Source organism: Carcharodon carcharias, chromosome Y (assembly GCF_017639515.1).
Source record: "Carcharodon carcharias isolate sCarCar2 chromosome Y, sCarCar2.pri, whole genome shotgun sequence".
Taxonomy (NCBI): domain Eukaryota; kingdom Metazoa; phylum Chordata; class Chondrichthyes; order Lamniformes; family Lamnidae; genus Carcharodon; species Carcharodon carcharias.
The window spans coordinates 3017206-3035846 of record NC_054508.1 but is presented as its reverse complement, the minus strand read 5'-3'; positions in this window follow the sequence as shown (position 1 = coordinate 3035846).

The window sequence follows — 18641 nt, the reverse complement described above, 5'->3', positions numbered from 1 at the left end:
CAACCATTCATCCATCCCTCCATCCATTCTTCCATCCAACCATCCATACTTCCATCCCTCCATACATCCTTGCATCCATCCATCCAACCATCCTTCCATCCAACCATCCATCCAACCATCCATCCATCCTTCCATCCATCCACCCATCCATCCATCCATCCTTCCATCCATCCAAATTTCAATACTTCCATCCATCCATCCCACCTTCCAACCATCCCTCCATCCATCCATCCATCCATCCATCCATCCATCCGTTATCCATCCATCCATCCATCCTTCCAACCATCCATCCCTCCATCCATCCATCCATCCATCCATCCGTCCATCCTTCCATCCATTCATCAATCCTTCCATCCATCCATTTAACCATCCATCCATCCATCCATCCATCCGTCCAACCATCCATCAATCCGTCAATCCATTCATCCATCCATCCATCCATCCATCCTTCCATCAATTCATCCATCCATCCATCCTTCCATCCATCCATCCATCCATTGATCCATCCATTCATCCTTCCATCCTACCATCCATCCATCCATCGATCCATCCATCCATCCATCCATCCATCCATCCATCCTTCCATCCATCCATCATTTCCATCCTTTACTCCATCCATCCAAACATCCATCCATCCATCCATCCATCCATCCTTCTATCCATCCATCCATGCATCCATCCATCCACCCATCTATCCATCCATCCATCCATCCATCCATCCCTGCTTCCATCCATCCATCCATCCATGCTTCCATCCATCCATCCATCCGTCCATCCATCCATCCATCCATTCATTCATCCGTCCATCCATCCATACTTCCATCCATCGAAACATCAATCCATGCATCCATCCATCCGTCCTTCCATCCATCCAACCATCCATCCATCCATCCATCCATCCATCCTTCCATCCTTCCATCTACCCCTCCATCCATCCATCCATCCATCCTTCCATGCTTCCATCCATCCCTCCATCCATCCATCCATCCTTCCATCCTTCCATCCACCCATTCATCCATCCATCCATGCTTCCATCCAGCCATCCATTATTCCATCCATCCATCCATCCATTAATGCATCCATCATTTCATCCATCCAAATATCCATCCATCCTTCAATCCATCCATCCTACCATCCATCCATCCATGCATCCATCCATCCTTCAATCCATCCACCCATCCATCCATCCTTCCATGCTTCCATCCAGCCATCCATTATTCCATCCATCCATCCATCCATTAATGCATCCATCATTTCATCCATCCAAATATCCATCCATCCTTCCATCCATCCATCCTACCATTCTTCCATCCATCCTTCCTTCCTTCCTTCAATCCATCCATCCATCCATCCAATCACCCATCCATCCATCCTTCCTTCCATCCATCTGTCCATCCGTCCTCCCATCCATCCTTCCTTACATCCATCTGACCATCCGTCCTTTGATCCATCTGTCCTTCCATCCATTCGTCAATCCTTCCATCCATCCATTCATCTATCCATCCTTCCATCCGTCCAACCATCCTTGCATCCATCCATCCATCCATCCTTCCATCCCTCCATCCATCCCTCCATCCATCCAACCTCCCTTCCTTCCGCCCGTCTGTCCATCCTTCCATCCATCCATCCCTCCATCCATCCATCCTTCCTTCAATCCATCCATCAATCCATCGATCCATCCATCCATCCATCCATCCATCCATCCTTCCTTACTTCCTTCCTTATTTCCTTCCATCCATCCATCTCTCCGTCCGTCCTTCCGTCTTTCCGTCCATCCGTCTGTCCATCCAACTTTCCCTCCATCCATCCATTCTTCCTTCCATCAATCCATCTTTCCAACCATCTATCCATCCATCCATTCTTCCATCCAACCATCCATACATCCATCCCTCCATACATCCTTCCATCCAACCATCCATCCATCCATCCAACCATCCTTCCATCCATCCATCCATCCAACCATCCATCCATCCTTCCATCTGTTCATCCATCAATCCATCAATCATTCCATCCATCCATCCATCCATTCTTTAATCCATCCCTCCATCCATCCATCCATACATCCATCCGTCCATCCATCCATCCTTCCATCCATCCATCCATCCATCCATCGATCCATCTGTTCATCCATCCATCCATCCATCCATCCATCCATCCATCCTTCCATCCTTCCATCTACGCCTCCATCCATCCATCCATCCATCCTTCCATCCTTCCATCCATCCCACCATCCATCCATCCTCGATCCTTCCATCCTTCTATTCATCCATCCTTCCATCCTTCCATCCATCCATCCATCCATCCTTCCATCCTTCCATCCTGTAAACACTGTGTGTTAATGTTAGAGACCCCACACACCCTGTAAACACTGTGTGTTAATGTTAGAGACCCCACACACCCTGTAAACCAACCATCCATCCATCCATCTAACCATCCATCCATCCATCCATCCATCCACCCATCTATCCAAGCATCCTTCCATCCATCCAGCCTTCAATCCTTCCATCCATCCATCCCTCCTTCCAACCATCCCTCCCCCCATCCATCCATCCGTCATCCATCCTCCCATCTATCCATCCATCCTTCCACCCATCCAGTCTTCAATCCTTCCATCCATCCATCCATCCATCCATCCATCCATCCATCCATCCTTCCATCGAACCATCCATCCATCCATCGATCCATACGTCCATCCATCCATCCTTCCATCCATCCATCATTTCCATCCTTTACTCCATCCATCCAAACATCCATCCATCCATCCATACATCCTTCTATCCATCCATCCATTCATCCATCCATCCATCCATCTTTCCATCCATCCATCCATCCATCCACTCATCTATCCATCCATCCATCCATCCATCCATGCTTCCATCCATCCATCCATCCATGCTTCCGTCCATCCATCCTCCGTCCATCCATCGATCCATCAATCCATGCATCCATCCATCCGTCATTCCATCCATCCAACCATCCATTCATCCATCCATCCTTCCATTCTTCCATCTACCCCTCCATCCATCCAATCATCCATCCTTCCATGCTTCCATCCATCCCTCCATCCATCCATTCATCCTTCCATCCTTCCATCCATTCATCCATCCATCCATCCATTCTTCCATCCAACCATCCATACTTCCATCCCTCCATACATCCTTGCATCCATCCATCCAACCATCCTTCCATCCAACCATCCATCCAACCATCCATCCATCATTCCATCCATCCACCCATCCATCCATCCATCCTTCCATCCATCCAACCTTCAATACTTCCATCCATCCATCCCACCTTCCAACCATCCCTCCATCCATCCATCCATCCATCCATGCGTTATCCATCCATCCATCCATCCATCCTTCCAACCATCCATCCCTCCATCCATCCATCCATCCATCCATCCATCCGTCCATCCTTCCATCCATTCATCAATCCTTCCATCCATCCATTTAACCATCCATCCATCCATCCATCCATCCATCCGTCCAACCATCCATCAATCCGTCAATCCATTCATCCATCCATCCATCCATCCATCCTTCCATCAATCCATCCATCCATCCATCCTTCCATCCATCCATCCATCCATTGATCCATCCATTCATCCTTCCATCCTACCATCCATCCATCCATCGATCCATCCATCCGTCCATCCATCCATCCATCCATCCTTCCATCAATCCATCCATCCATCCATCCTTCCATCCATCCATCCATCCATTGATCCATCCATTCATCCTTCCATCCTACCATCCATCCATCCATCGATCCATCCATCCATCCATTGATCCATCCATCCATCCATCCACCCATCTATCCAAGCATCCTTCCATCCATCCAGCCTTCAATCCTTCCATTCATCCATCCCTCCTTCCAACCATCCCTCCCTCCATCCATCCATCCGTCATCCATCCTCCCATCTATCCAAACATCCTTCCACCCATCCAGTCTTCAATCCTTCCATCCATCCATCCATCCATCCATCCATCCATCCTTCCATCGAACCATCCATCCATCCATCGATCCATACGTCCATCCATCCATCCATCCATCCATCCATCATTTCCATCCTTTACTCTATCCATCCAAACATCCATCCATCCATCCATACATCCTTCTATCCATCCATCCATTCATCCATCCATCCATCCATCTTTCCATCCATCCATCCATCCATCCACCCATCTATCCATCCATCCATCCATCCATCCATGCTTCCATCCATCCATCCATCCATGCCTCCGTCCATCCATCCTCCGTCCATCCATCGATCCATCAATCCATGCATCCATCCATCCGTCATTCCATCCATCCAACCATCCATTCATCCATCCATCCTTCCATTCTTCCATCTACCCCTCCATCCATCCAATCATCCATCCTTCCATGCTTCCATCCATCCCTCCATCCATCCATTCATCCTTCCATCCTTCCATCCATCCATTCATCCATCCATCCATCCTTCCATCCAGCCATCCATTATTCCTTTCATCCATCCATCCATTAATGCATCCATCATTTCATCCATCCAAATATCCATCCATCCTACCATCCATCCATTCTACCATCCATCCATCCATGCATCCATCCATCCTTCAATCCATCCACCCATCCATCCATCCTTCCTCTATTCAATCTATCAATCCATCCATCCTTCCTTCCTTCCTTCAATCCATCCATCCATCCATCCAATCATCCATCCATCCATCCTTCCTTCCATCCATCTGTCCATCCGTCCTTCCATCCATCCTTCCTTCCATCCATCTGACCATCCGTCCTTTCTTCCATCTGTCCTTCCATCCATTCGTCAATCCTTCCATCCATCCATTCATCTATCCATCCTTCCATCCGTCCATCCATCCTTGCATCCATCCATCGATCCATCCTTCCATCCCTCCATCCATTACTCCATCCATCCATCCTTCCTTCCTTCCGCCCGTCCATCCATCCTTCCATCCATTCATCCCTCCATCCATCCTTCCTTCCTTCAATCCATACATCAATCCATCGATCCATCCATCCATCAATCCATCCATCCATCCATCCTTCCTTACTTCCTTCCTTATTTCCTTCCATCCATCCATCTGTCCGTCCAGCCTTCCGTCTTTCCGTCCATCCGTCTGTCCATCCAACTGTCCTTCCATCCATCCATTCTTACTTCCATCAATCCATCTTTCCAACCATTCATCCATCCCTCCATCCATTCTTCCATCCAACCATCCATACTTCCATCCCTCCATACATCCTTGCATCCATCCATCCAACCATCCTTCCATCCAACCATCCATCCAACCATCCATCCATCCTTCCATCCATCCACCCATCCATCCATCCATCCTTCCATCCATCCAAATTTCAATACTTCCATCCATCCATCCCACCTTCCAACCATCCCTCCATCCATCCATCCATCCATCCATCCATCCATCCGTTATCCATCCATCCATCCATCCTTCCAACCATCCATCCCTCCATCCATCCATCCATCCATCCATCCGTCCATCCTTCCATCCATTCATCAATCCTTCCATCCATCCATTTAACCATCCATCCATCCATCCATCCATCCGTCCAACCATCCATCAATCCGTCAATCCATTCATCCATCCATCCATCCATCCATCCTTCCATCAATTCATCCATCCATCCATCCTTCCATCCATCCATCCATCCATTGATCCATCCATTCATCCTTCCATCCTACCATCCATCCATCCATCGATCCATCCATCCATCCATCCATCCATCCATCCATCCTTCCATCCATCCATCATTTCCATCCTTTACTCCATCCATCCAAACATCCATCCATCCATCCATCCATCCATCCTTCTATCCATCCATCCATGCATCCATCCATCCACCCATCTATCCATCCATCCATCCATCCATCCATCCCTGCTTCCATCCATCCATCCATCCATGCTTCCATCCATCCATCCATCCGTCCATCCATCCATCCATCCATTCATTCATCCGTCCATCCATCCATACTTCCATCCATCGAAACATCAATCCATGCATCCATCCATCCGTCCTTCCATCCATCCAACCATCCATCCATCCATCCATCCATCCATCCTTCCATCCTTCCATCTACCCCTCCATCCATCCATCCATCCATCCTTCCATGCTTCCATCCATCCCTCCATCCATCCATCCATCCTTCCATCCTTCCATCCACCCATTCATCCATCCATCCATGCTTCCATCCAGCCATCCATTATTCCATCCATCCATCCATCCATTAATGCATCCATCATTTCATCCATCCAAATATCCATCCATCCTTCAATCCATCCATCCTACCATCCATCCATCCATGCATCCATCCATCCTTCAATCCATCCACCCATCCATCCATCCTTCCATGCTTCCATCCAGCCATCCATTATTCCATCCATCCATCCATCCATTAATGCATCCATCATTTCATCCATCCAAATATCCATCCATCCTTCCATCCATCCATCCTACCATTCTTCCATCCATCCTTCCTTCCTTCCTTCAATCCATCCATCCATCCATCCAATCACCCATCCATCCATCCTTCCTTCCATCCATCTGTCCATCCGTCCTCCCATCCATCCTTCCTTACATCCATCTGACCATCCGTCCTTTGATCCATCTGTCCTTCCATCCATTCGTCAATCCTTCCATCCATCCATTCATCTATCCATCCTTCCATCCGTCCAACCATCCTTGCATCCATCCATCCATCCATCCTTCCATCCCTCCATCCATCCCTCCATCCATCCAACCTCCCTTCCTTCCGCCCGTCTGTCCATCCTTCCATCCATCCATCCCTCCATCCATCCATCCTTCCTTCAATCCATCCATCAATCCATCGATCCATCCATCCATCCATCCATCCATCCATCCTTCCTTACTTCCTTCCTTATTTCCTTCCATCCATCCATCTCTCCGTCCGTCCTTCCGTCTTTCCGTCCATCCGTCTGTCCATCCAACTTTCCCTCCATCCATCCATTCTTCCTTCCATCAATCCATCTTTCCAACCATCTATCCATCCATCCATTCTTCCATCCAACCATCCATACATCCATCCCTCCATACATCCTTCCATCCAACCATCCATCCATCCATCCAACCATCCTTCCATCCATCCATCCATCCAACCATCCATCCATCCTTCCATCTGTTCATCCATCAATCCATCAATCATTCCATCCATCCATCCATCCATTCTTTAATCCATCCCTCCATCCATCCATCCATACATCCATCCGTCCATCCATCCATCCTTCCATCCATCCATCCATCCATCCATCGATCCATCTGTTCATCCATCCATCCATCCATCCATCCATCCATCCATCCTTCCATCCTTCCATCTACGCCTCCATCCATCCATCCATCCATCCTTCCATCCTTCCATCCATCCCACCATCCATCCATCCTCGATCCTTCCATCCTTCTATTCATCCATCCTTCCATCCTTCCATCCATCCATCCATCCATCCTTCCATCCTTCCATCCTGTAAACACTGTGTGTTAATGTTAGAGACCCCACACACCCTGTAAACACTGTGTGTTAATGTTAGAGACCCCACACACCCTGTAAACCAACCATCCATCCATCCATCTAACCATCCATCCATCCATCCATCCATCCACCCATCTATCCAAGCATCCTTCCATCCATCCAGCCTTCAATCCTTCCATCCATCCATCCCTCCTTCCAACCATCCCTCCCCCCATCCATCCATCCGTCATCCATCCTCCCATCTATCCATCCATCCTTCCACCCATCCAGTCTTCAATCCTTCCATCCATCCATCCATCCATCCATCCATCCATCCATCCATCCTTCCATCGAACCATCCATCCATCCATCGATCCATACGTCCATCCATCCATCCTTCCATCCATCCATCATTTCCATCCTTTACTCCATCCATCCAAACATCCATCCATCCATCCATACATCCTTCTATCCATCCATCCATTCATCCATCCATCCATCCATCTTTCCATCCATCCATCCATCCATCCACTCATCTATCCATCCATCCATCCATCCATCCATGCTTCCATCCATCCATCCATCCATGCTTCCGTCCATCCATCCTCCGTCCATCCATCGATCCATCAATCCATGCATCCATCCATCCGTCATTCCATCCATCCAACCATCCATTCATCCATCCATCCTTCCATTCTTCCATCTACCCCTCCATCCATCCAATCATCCATCCTTCCATGCTTCCATCCATCCCTCCATCCATCCATTCATCCTTCCATCCTTCCATCCATTCATCCATCCATCCATCCATTCTTCCATCCAACCATCCATACTTCCATCCCTCCATACATCCTTGCATCCATCCATCCAACCATCCTTCCATCCAACCATCCATCCAACCATCCATCCATCCTTCCATCCATCCACCCATCCATCCATCCATCCTTCCATCCATCCAACCTTCAATACTTCCATCCATCCATCCCACCTTCCAACCATCCCTCCATCCATCCATCCATCCATCCATGCGTTATCCATCCATCCATCCATCCATCCTTCCAACCATCCATCCCTCCATCCATCCATCCATCCATCCATCCATCCGTCCATCCTTCCATCCATTCATCAATCCTTCCATCCATCCATTTAACCATCCATCCATCCATCCATCCATCCATCCGTCCAACCATCCATCAATCCGTCAATCCATTCATCCATCCATCCATCCATCCATCCTTCCATCAATCCATCCATCCATCCATCCTTCCATCCATCCATCCATCCATTGATCCATCCATTCATCCTTCCATCCTACCATCCATCCATCCATCGATCCATCCATCCGTCCATCCATCCATCCATCCATCCTTCCATCCATCCATCATTTCCATCCTTTACTCCATCCATCCAAACATCCATCCATCCATCCATCCATCCATCCATCCTTCTATCCATCCATCCATGCATCCATCCATCCACCCATCTATCCATCTATCCATCCATCCATCCCTGCTTCCATCCATCCATCCATCCATGCTTCCATCCATCCATCCATCCGTCCATCCATCCATCCATCCATTCATTCATCCGTCCATCCATCCATACTTCCATCCATCGAAACATCAATCCATGCATCCATCCATCCGTCCTTCCATCCATCCAACCATCCATCCATCCATCCATCCATCCATCCATCCTTCCATCCTTCCATCTACCCCTCCATCCATCCATCCATCCATCCTTCCATGCTTCCATCCATCCCTCCATCCATCCATCCATCCTTCCATCCTTCCATCCACCCATTCATCCATCCATCCATCCTTCCATCCAGCCATCCATTATTCCATTCATCCATCCATCCATTAATGCATCCATCATTTCATCCATCCAAATATCCATCCATCCTTCCATCCATCCATCCTACCATCCATCCATCCATGCATCCATCCATCCTTCAATCCATCCACCCATCCATCCATCCTTCCTCTATTCAATCCATCAATCCATCCATCCTTCCTTCCTTCCTTCAATCCATCCATCCATCCATCCAATCACCCATCCATCCATCCTTCCTTCCATCCATCTGTCCATCCGTCCTCCCATCCATCCTTCCTTACATCCATCTGACCATCCGTCCTTTCATCCATCTGTCCTTCCATCCATTCGTCAATCCTTCCATCCATCCATTCATCTATCCATCCTTCCATCCATCCAACCATCCTTGCATCCATCCATCCATCCATCCTTCCATCCCTCCATCCATCCCTCCATCCATCCAACCTCCCTTCCTTCCGCCCGTCTGTCCATCCTTCCATCCATCCATCCCTCCATCCATCCATCCTTCCTTCAATCCATCCATCAATCCATCGATCCATCCATCCATCCATCCATCCATCCATCCTTCCTTACTTCCTTCCTTATTTCCTTCCATCCATCCATCTCTCCGTCCGTCCTTCCGTCTTTCCGTCCATCCGTCTGTCCATCCAACTTTCCCTCCATCCATCCATTCTTCCTTCCATCAATCCATCTTTCCAACCATCCATCCATCCATCCATTCTTCCATCCAACCATCCATACATCCATCCCTCCATACATCCTTCCATCCAACCATCCATCCATTCATCCAACCATCCTTCCATCCATCCATCCATCCAACCATCCATCCATCCTTCCATCTGTTCATCCATCAATCCATCAATCCTTCCATCCATCCATCCATCCATTCTTTAATCCATCCCTCCATCCATCCATCCATACATCCATCCGTCCATCCATCCATCCTTCCATCCATCCATCCATCCATCCATCGATCCATCTGTTCATCCATCCATCCATCCATCCATCCATCCATCCTTCCATCCTTCCATCTACGCCTCCATCCATCCATCCATCCATCCTTCCATCCTTCCATCCATCCCACCATCCATCCATCCTCGATCCTTCCATCCTTCTATTCATCCATCCTTCCATCCTTCCATCCATCCATCCATCCATCCTTCCATCCTTCCATCCTGTAAACACTGTGTGTTAATGTTAGAGACCCCACACACCCTGTGAACTGTGTGTTAATGTTAGAGACCCCACACCCCCTGTAAACCAACCATCCATCCATCCATCTAACCATCCATCCATCCATCCATCCATCCACCCATCTATCCAAGCATCCTTCCATCCATCCAGCCTTCAATCATTCCATCCATCCAACCCTCCTTCCAAACATCCCTCCCTCCATCCATCCATCCGTCATCCATCCTCCCATCTATCCATCCATCCTTCCACCCATCCAGTCTTCAATCCTTCCATCCATCCATCCATCCATCCATCCTTCCATCGAACCATCCATCCATCCATCGATCCATACGTCCATCCATCCATCCTTCCATCCATCCATCATTTCCATCCTTTACTCCATCCATCCAAACATCCATCCATCCATCCATACATCCTTCTATCCATCCATCCATTCATCCATCCATCCATCCATCTTTCCATCCATCCATCCATCTATCCACCCATCTATCCATCCATCCATCCATCCATCCATGCTTCCATCCATCCATCCATCCATGCTTCCATCCATCCATCCTCCGTCCATCCATCGATCCATCAATCCATGCATCCATCCATCCGTCATTCCATCCATCCAACCATCCATTCATCCATCCATCCTTCCATTCTTCCATCTACCCCTCCATTCATCCATTCATCCATCCTTCCATGCTTCCATCCATACCTCCATACATCCATTCATCCTTCCATCCTTCCATCCATCCATTCATCCATCCATTCATCCTTCCATCCAGCCATCCATTATTCCTTCCATCTATCCATTCATTAATGCATCCATCATTTCATCCATCCAAATATCCATCCATCCTACCATCCATCCATTCTACCATCCATCCATCCATGCATCCATCCATCCTTCAATCCATCCACCCATCCATCCATCCTTCCTCTATTCAATCTATCAATCCATCCATCCTTCCTTCCTTCCTTCAATCCATCCATCCATCCATCCAATCATCCATCCATCCATCCTTCCTTCCATCCATCTGTCCATCCGTCCTTCCATCCATCCTTCCTTCCATCCATCTGACCATCCGTCCTTTCTTCCATCTGTCCTTCCATCCATTCGTCAATCCTTCCATCCATCCATTCATCTATCCATCCTTCCATCCGTCCATCCATCCTTGCATCCATCCATCGATCCATCCTTCCATCCCTCCATCCATTACTCCATCCATCCATCCTTCCTTCCTTCCGCCCGTCCATCCATCCTTCCATCCATTCATCCCTCCATCCATCCTTCCTTCCTTCAATCCATACATCAATCCATCGATCCATCCATCCATCAATCCATCCATCCATCCATCCTTCCTTACTTCCTTCCTTATTTCCTTCCATCCATCCATCTGTCCGTCCAGCCTTCCGTCTTTCCGTCCATCCGTCTGTCCATCCAACTGTCCTTCCATCCATCCATTCTTACTTCCATCAATCCATCTTTCCAACCATTCATCCATCCATCCATCCATTCTTCCATCCAACCATCCATACTTCCATCCCTCCATACATCCTTGCATCCATCCATCCAACCATCCTTCCATCCAACCATCCATCCAACCATCCATCCATCCTTCCATCCATCCACCCATCCATCCATCCATCCTTCCATCCATCCAACTTTCAATACTTCCATCCATCCATCCCACCTTCCAACCATCCCTCCATCCATCCATCCATCCATCCATCCATCCATCCGTTATCCATCCATCCATCCATCCATCCATCCTTCCAACCATCCATCCCTCCATCCATCCATCCATCCATCCATCCGTCCATCCTTCCATCCATTCATCAATCCTTCCATCCATCCATTTAACCATCCATCCATCCATCCATCCATCCATCCGTCCAACCATCCATCAATCCGTCAATCCATTCATCCATCCATCCATCCATCCATCCTTCCAACAATTCATCCATCCATCCATCCTTCCATCCATCCATCCATCCATTGATCCATCCATTCATCCTTCCATCCTACCATCCATCCATCCAACGATCCATCCATCCATCCATCCATCCATCCATCCATCCATCCTTCCATCCATCCATCATTTCCATCCTTTACTCCATCCATCCAAACATCCATCCATCCATCCATCCATCCATCCTTCTATCCATCCATCCATGCATCCATCCATCCACCCATCTATCCATCCATCCATCCATCCATCCATCCCTGCTTCCATCCATCCATCCATCCATGCTTCCATCCATCCATCCATCCGTCCATCCATCCATCCATCCATTCATTCATCCGTCCATCCATCCATACTTCCATCCATCGAAACATCAATCCATGCATCCATCCATCCGTCCTTCCATCCATCCAACCATCCATCCATCCATCCATCCATCCATCCTTCCATCCTTCCATCTACCCCTCCATCCATCCATCCATCCATCCTTCCATGCTTCCATCCATCCCTCCATCCATCCATCCATCCTTCCATCCTTCCATCCACCCATTCATCCATCCATCCATGCTTCCATCCAGCCATCCATTATTCCATCCATCCATCCATCCATTAATGCATCCATCATTTCATCCATCCAAATATCCATCCATCCTTCCATCCATCCATCCTACCATCCATCCATCCATGCATCCATCCATCCTTCAATCCATCCACCCATCCATCCATCCTTCCATGCTTCCATCCAGCCATCCATTATTCCATCCATCCATCCATCCATTAATGCATCCATCATTTCATCCATCCAAATATCCATCCATCCTTCCATCCATCCATCCTAACATCCATCCATCCATCCTTCCTTCCTTCCTTCAATCCATCCATCCATCCATCCAATCACCCATCCATCCATCCTTCCTTCCATCCATCTGTCCATCCGTCCTCCCATCCATCCTTCCTTACATCCATCTGACCATCCGTCCTTTGATCCATCTGTCCTTCCATCCATTCGTCAATCCTTCCATCCATCCATTCATCTATCCATCCTTCCATCCGTCCAACCATCCTTGCATCCATCCATCCATCCATCCTTCCATCCCTCCATCCATCCCGCCATCCATCCAACCTCCCTTCCTTCCGCCCGTCTGTCCATCCTTCCATCCATCCATCCCTCCATCCATCCATCCTTCCGTCAATCCATCCATCAATCCATCGATCCATCCATCCATCCATCCATCCATCCATCCTTCCTTACTTCCTTCCTTATTTCCTTCCATCGATCCATCTCTCCGTCCGTCCTTCCGTCTTTCCGTCCATCCGTCTGTCCATCCAACTTTCCCTCCATCCATCCATTCTTCCTTCCATCAATCCATCTTTCCAACCATCCATCCATCCATCCATTCTTCCATCCAACCATCCATACATCCATCCCTCCATACATCCTTCCATCCAACCATCCATCCATCCATCCAACCATCCTTCCATCCATCCATCCATCCAACCATCCATCCATCCTTCCATCTGTTCATCCATCAATCCATCAATCATTCCATCCATCCATCCATCCATTCTTTAATCCATCCCTCCATCCATCCATCCATGCATCCATCCGTCCATCCATCCATCCTTCCATCCATCCATCCATCCATCCATCGATCCATCTGTTCATCCATCCATCCATCCATCCATCCATCCATCCATCCTTCCATCCTTCCATCTACGCCTCCATCCATCCATCCATCCATCCTTCCATCCTTCCATCCATCCCACCATCCATCCATCCTCGATCCTTCCATCCTTCTATTCATCCATCCTTCCATCCTTCCATCCATCCATCCATCCATCCTTCCATCCTTCCATCCTGTAAACACTGTGTGTTAATGTTAGAGACCCCACACACCCTGTAAACACTGTGTGTTAATGTTAGAGACCCCACACACCCTGTAAACCAACCATCCATCCATCCATCTAACCATCCATCCATCCATCCATCCATCCACCCATCTATCCAAGCATCCTTCCATCCATCCAGCCTTCAATCCTTCCATCCATCCATCTCTCCTTCCAACCATCCCTCCCCCATCCATCCATCCGTCATCCATCCTCCCATCTATCCATCCATCCTTCCACCCATCCAGTCTTCAATCCTTCCATCCATCCATCCATCCATCCATCCATCCATCCATCCTTCCATCGAACCATCCATCCATCCATCGATCCATACGTCCATCCATCCATCCTTCCATCCATCCATCATTTCCATCCTTTACTCCATCCATCCAAACATCCATCCATCCATCCATACATCCTTCTATCCATCCATCCATTCATCCATCCATCCATCCATCTTTCCATCCATCCATCCATCCATCCACTCATCTATCCATCCATCCATCCATCCATCCATGCTTCCATCCATCCATCCATCCATGCTTCCGTCCATCCATCCTCCGTCCATCCATCGATCCATCAATCCATGCATCCATCCATCCGTCATTCCATCCATCCAACCATCCATTCATCCATCCATCCTTCCATTCTTCCATCTACCCCTCCATCCATCCAATCATCCATCCTTCCATGCTTCCATCCATCCCTCCATCCATCCATTCATCCTTCCATCCTTCCATCCATTCATCCATCCATCCATCCATTCTTCCATCCAACCATCCATACTTCCATCCCTCCATACATCCTTGCATCCATCCATCCAACCATCCTTCCATCCAACCATCCATCCAACCATCCATCCATCCTTCCATCCATCCACCCATCCATCCATCCATTCTTCCATCCATCCAACCTTCAATACTTCCATCCATCCATCCCACCTTCCAACCATCCCTCCATCCATCCATCCATCCATCCATCCATCCATCCGTTATCCATCCATCCATCCATCCATCCTTCCAACCATCCATCCCTCCATCCATCCATCCATCCATCCATCCATCCGTCCATCCTTCCATCCGTTCATCAATCCTTCCATCCATCCATTTAACCATCCATCCATCCATCCATCCATCCATCCATCCGTCCAACCATCCATCAATCCGTCAATCCATTCATCCATCCATCCATCCATCCATCCTTCCATCAATCCATCCATCCATCCATCCTTCCATCCATCCATCCATCCATTGATCCATCCATTCATCCTTCCATCCTACCATCCATCCATCCATCGATCCATCCATCCGTCCATCCATCCATCCATCCATCCTTCCATCCATCCATCATTTCCATCCTTTACTCCATCCATCCAAACATCCATCCATCCATCCATCCATCCATCCATCCTTCTATCCATCCATCCATGCATCCATCCATCCACCCATCTATCCATCTATCCATCCATCCATCCCTGCTTCCATCCATCCATCCATCCATGCTTCCATCCATCCATCCATCCGTCCATCCATCCATCCATCCATTCATTCATCCGTCCATCCATCCATACTTCCATCCATCGAAACATCAATCCATGCATCCATCCATCCGTCCTTCCATCCATCCAACCATCCATCCATCCATCCATCCATCCATCCATCCTTCCATCCTTCCATCTACCCCTCCATCCATCCATCCATCCATCCTTCCATGCTTCCATCCATCCCTCCATCCATCCATCCATCCTTCCATCCTTCCATCCACCCATTCATCCATCCATCCATCCTTCCATCCAGCCATCCATTATTCCATTCATCCATCCATCCATTAATGCATCCATCATTTCATCCATCCAAATATCCATCCATCCTTCCATCCATCCATCCTACCATCCATCCATCCATGCATCCATCCATCCTTCAATCCATCCACCCATCCATCCATCCTTCCTCTATTCAATCCATCAATCCATCCATCCTTCCTTCCTTCCTTCAATCCATCCATCCATCCATCCAATCACCCATCCATCCATCCTTCCTTCCATCCATCTGTCCATCCGTCCTCCCATCCATCCTTCCTTACATCCATCTGACCATCCGTCCTTTCATCCATCTGTCCTGCCATCCATTCGTCAATCCTTCCATCCATCCATTCATCTATCCATCCTTCCATCCATCCAACCATCCTTGCATCCATCCATCCATCCATCCTTCCATCCCTCCATCCATCCCTCCATCCATCCAACCTCCCTTCCTTCCGCCCGTCTGTCCATCCTTCCATCCATCCATCCCTCCATCCATCCATCCTTCCTTCAATCCATCCATCAATCCATCGATCCATCCATCCATCCATCCATCCATCCATCCTTCCTTACTTCCTTCCTTATTTCCTTCCATCCATCCATCTCTCCGTCCGTCCTTCCGTCTTTCCGTCCATCCGTCTGTCCATCCAACTTTCCCTCCATCCATCCATTCTTCCTTCCATCAATCCATCTTTCCAACCATCCATCCATCCATCCATTCTTCCATCCAACCATCCATACATCCATCCCTCCATACATCCTTCCATCCAACCATCCATCCATTCATCCAACCATCCTTCCATCCATCCATCCATCCAACCATCCATCCATCCTTCCATCTGTTCATCCATCAATCCATCAATCCTTCCATCCATCCATCCATCCATTCTTTAATCCATCCCTCCATCCATCCATCCATACATCCATCCGTCCATCCATCCATCCTTCCATCCATCCATCCATCCATCCATCGATCCATCTGTTCATCCATCCATCCATCCATCCATCCATCCATCCTTCCATCCTTCCATCTACGCCTCCATCCATCCATCCATCCATCCTTCCATCCTTCCATCCATCCCACCATCCATCCATCCTCGATCCTTCCATCCTTCTATTCATCCATCCTTCCATCCTTCCATCCATCCATCCATCCATCCTTCCATCCTTCCACCCTGTAAACACTGTGTGTTAATGTTAGAGAGCCCACACACCCTGTAAACACTGTGTGTTAATGTTAGAGGCCCCACACACCCAGTAAACCAACCATCCATCCATCCATCTAACCATCCATCCATCCATCCATCCATCCACCCATCTATCCAAGCATCCTTCCATCCATCCAGCCTTCAATCATTCCATCCATCCAACCCTCCTTCCAAACATCCCTCCCTCCATCCATCCATCCGTCATCCATCCTCCCATCTATCCATCCATCCTTCCACCCATCCAGTCTTCAATCCTTCCATCCATCCATCCATCCATCCATCCTTCCATCGAACCATCCATCCATCCATCGATCCATACGTCCATCCATCCATCCTTCCATCCATCCATCATTTCCATCCTTTACTCCATCCATCCAAACATCCATCCATCCATCCATACATCCTTCTATCCATCCATCCATTCATCCATCCATCCATCCATCTTTCCATCCATCCATCCATCCATCCACTCATCTATCCATCCATCCATCCATCCATCCATGCTTCCATCCATCCATCCATCCATGCTTCCGTCCATCCATCCTCCGTCCATCCATCGATCCATCAATCCATGCATCCATCCATCCGTCATTCCATCCATCCAACCATCCATTCATCCATCCATCCTTCCATTCTTCCATCTACCCCTCCATCCATCCAATCATCCATCCTTCCATGCTTCCATCCATCCCTCCATCCATCCATTCATCCTTCCATCCTTCCATCCATTCATCCATCCATCCATCCATTCTTCCATCCAACCATCCGTACTTCCATCCCTCCATACATCCTTGCATCCATCCATCCAACCATCCTTCCATCCAACCATCCATCCAACCATCCATCCATCCTTCCATCCATCCACCCATCCATCCATCCATCCTTCCATCCATCCAACCTTCAATACTTCCATCCATCCATCCCACCTTCCAACCATCCCTCCATCCATCCATCCATCCATCCATCCATCCATCCGTTATCCATCCATCCATCCATCCATCCTTCCAACCATCCATCCCTCCATCCATCCATCCATCCATCCATCCATCCGTCCATCCTTCCATCCGTTCATCAATCCTTCCATCCATCCATTTAACCATCCATCCATCCATCCATCCATCCATCCATCCGTCCAACCATCCATCAATCCGTCAATCCATTCATCCATCCATCCATCCATCCATCCTTCCATCAATCCATCCATCCATCCATCCTTCCATCCATCCATCCATCCATTGATCCATCCATTCATCCTTCCATCCTACCATCCATCC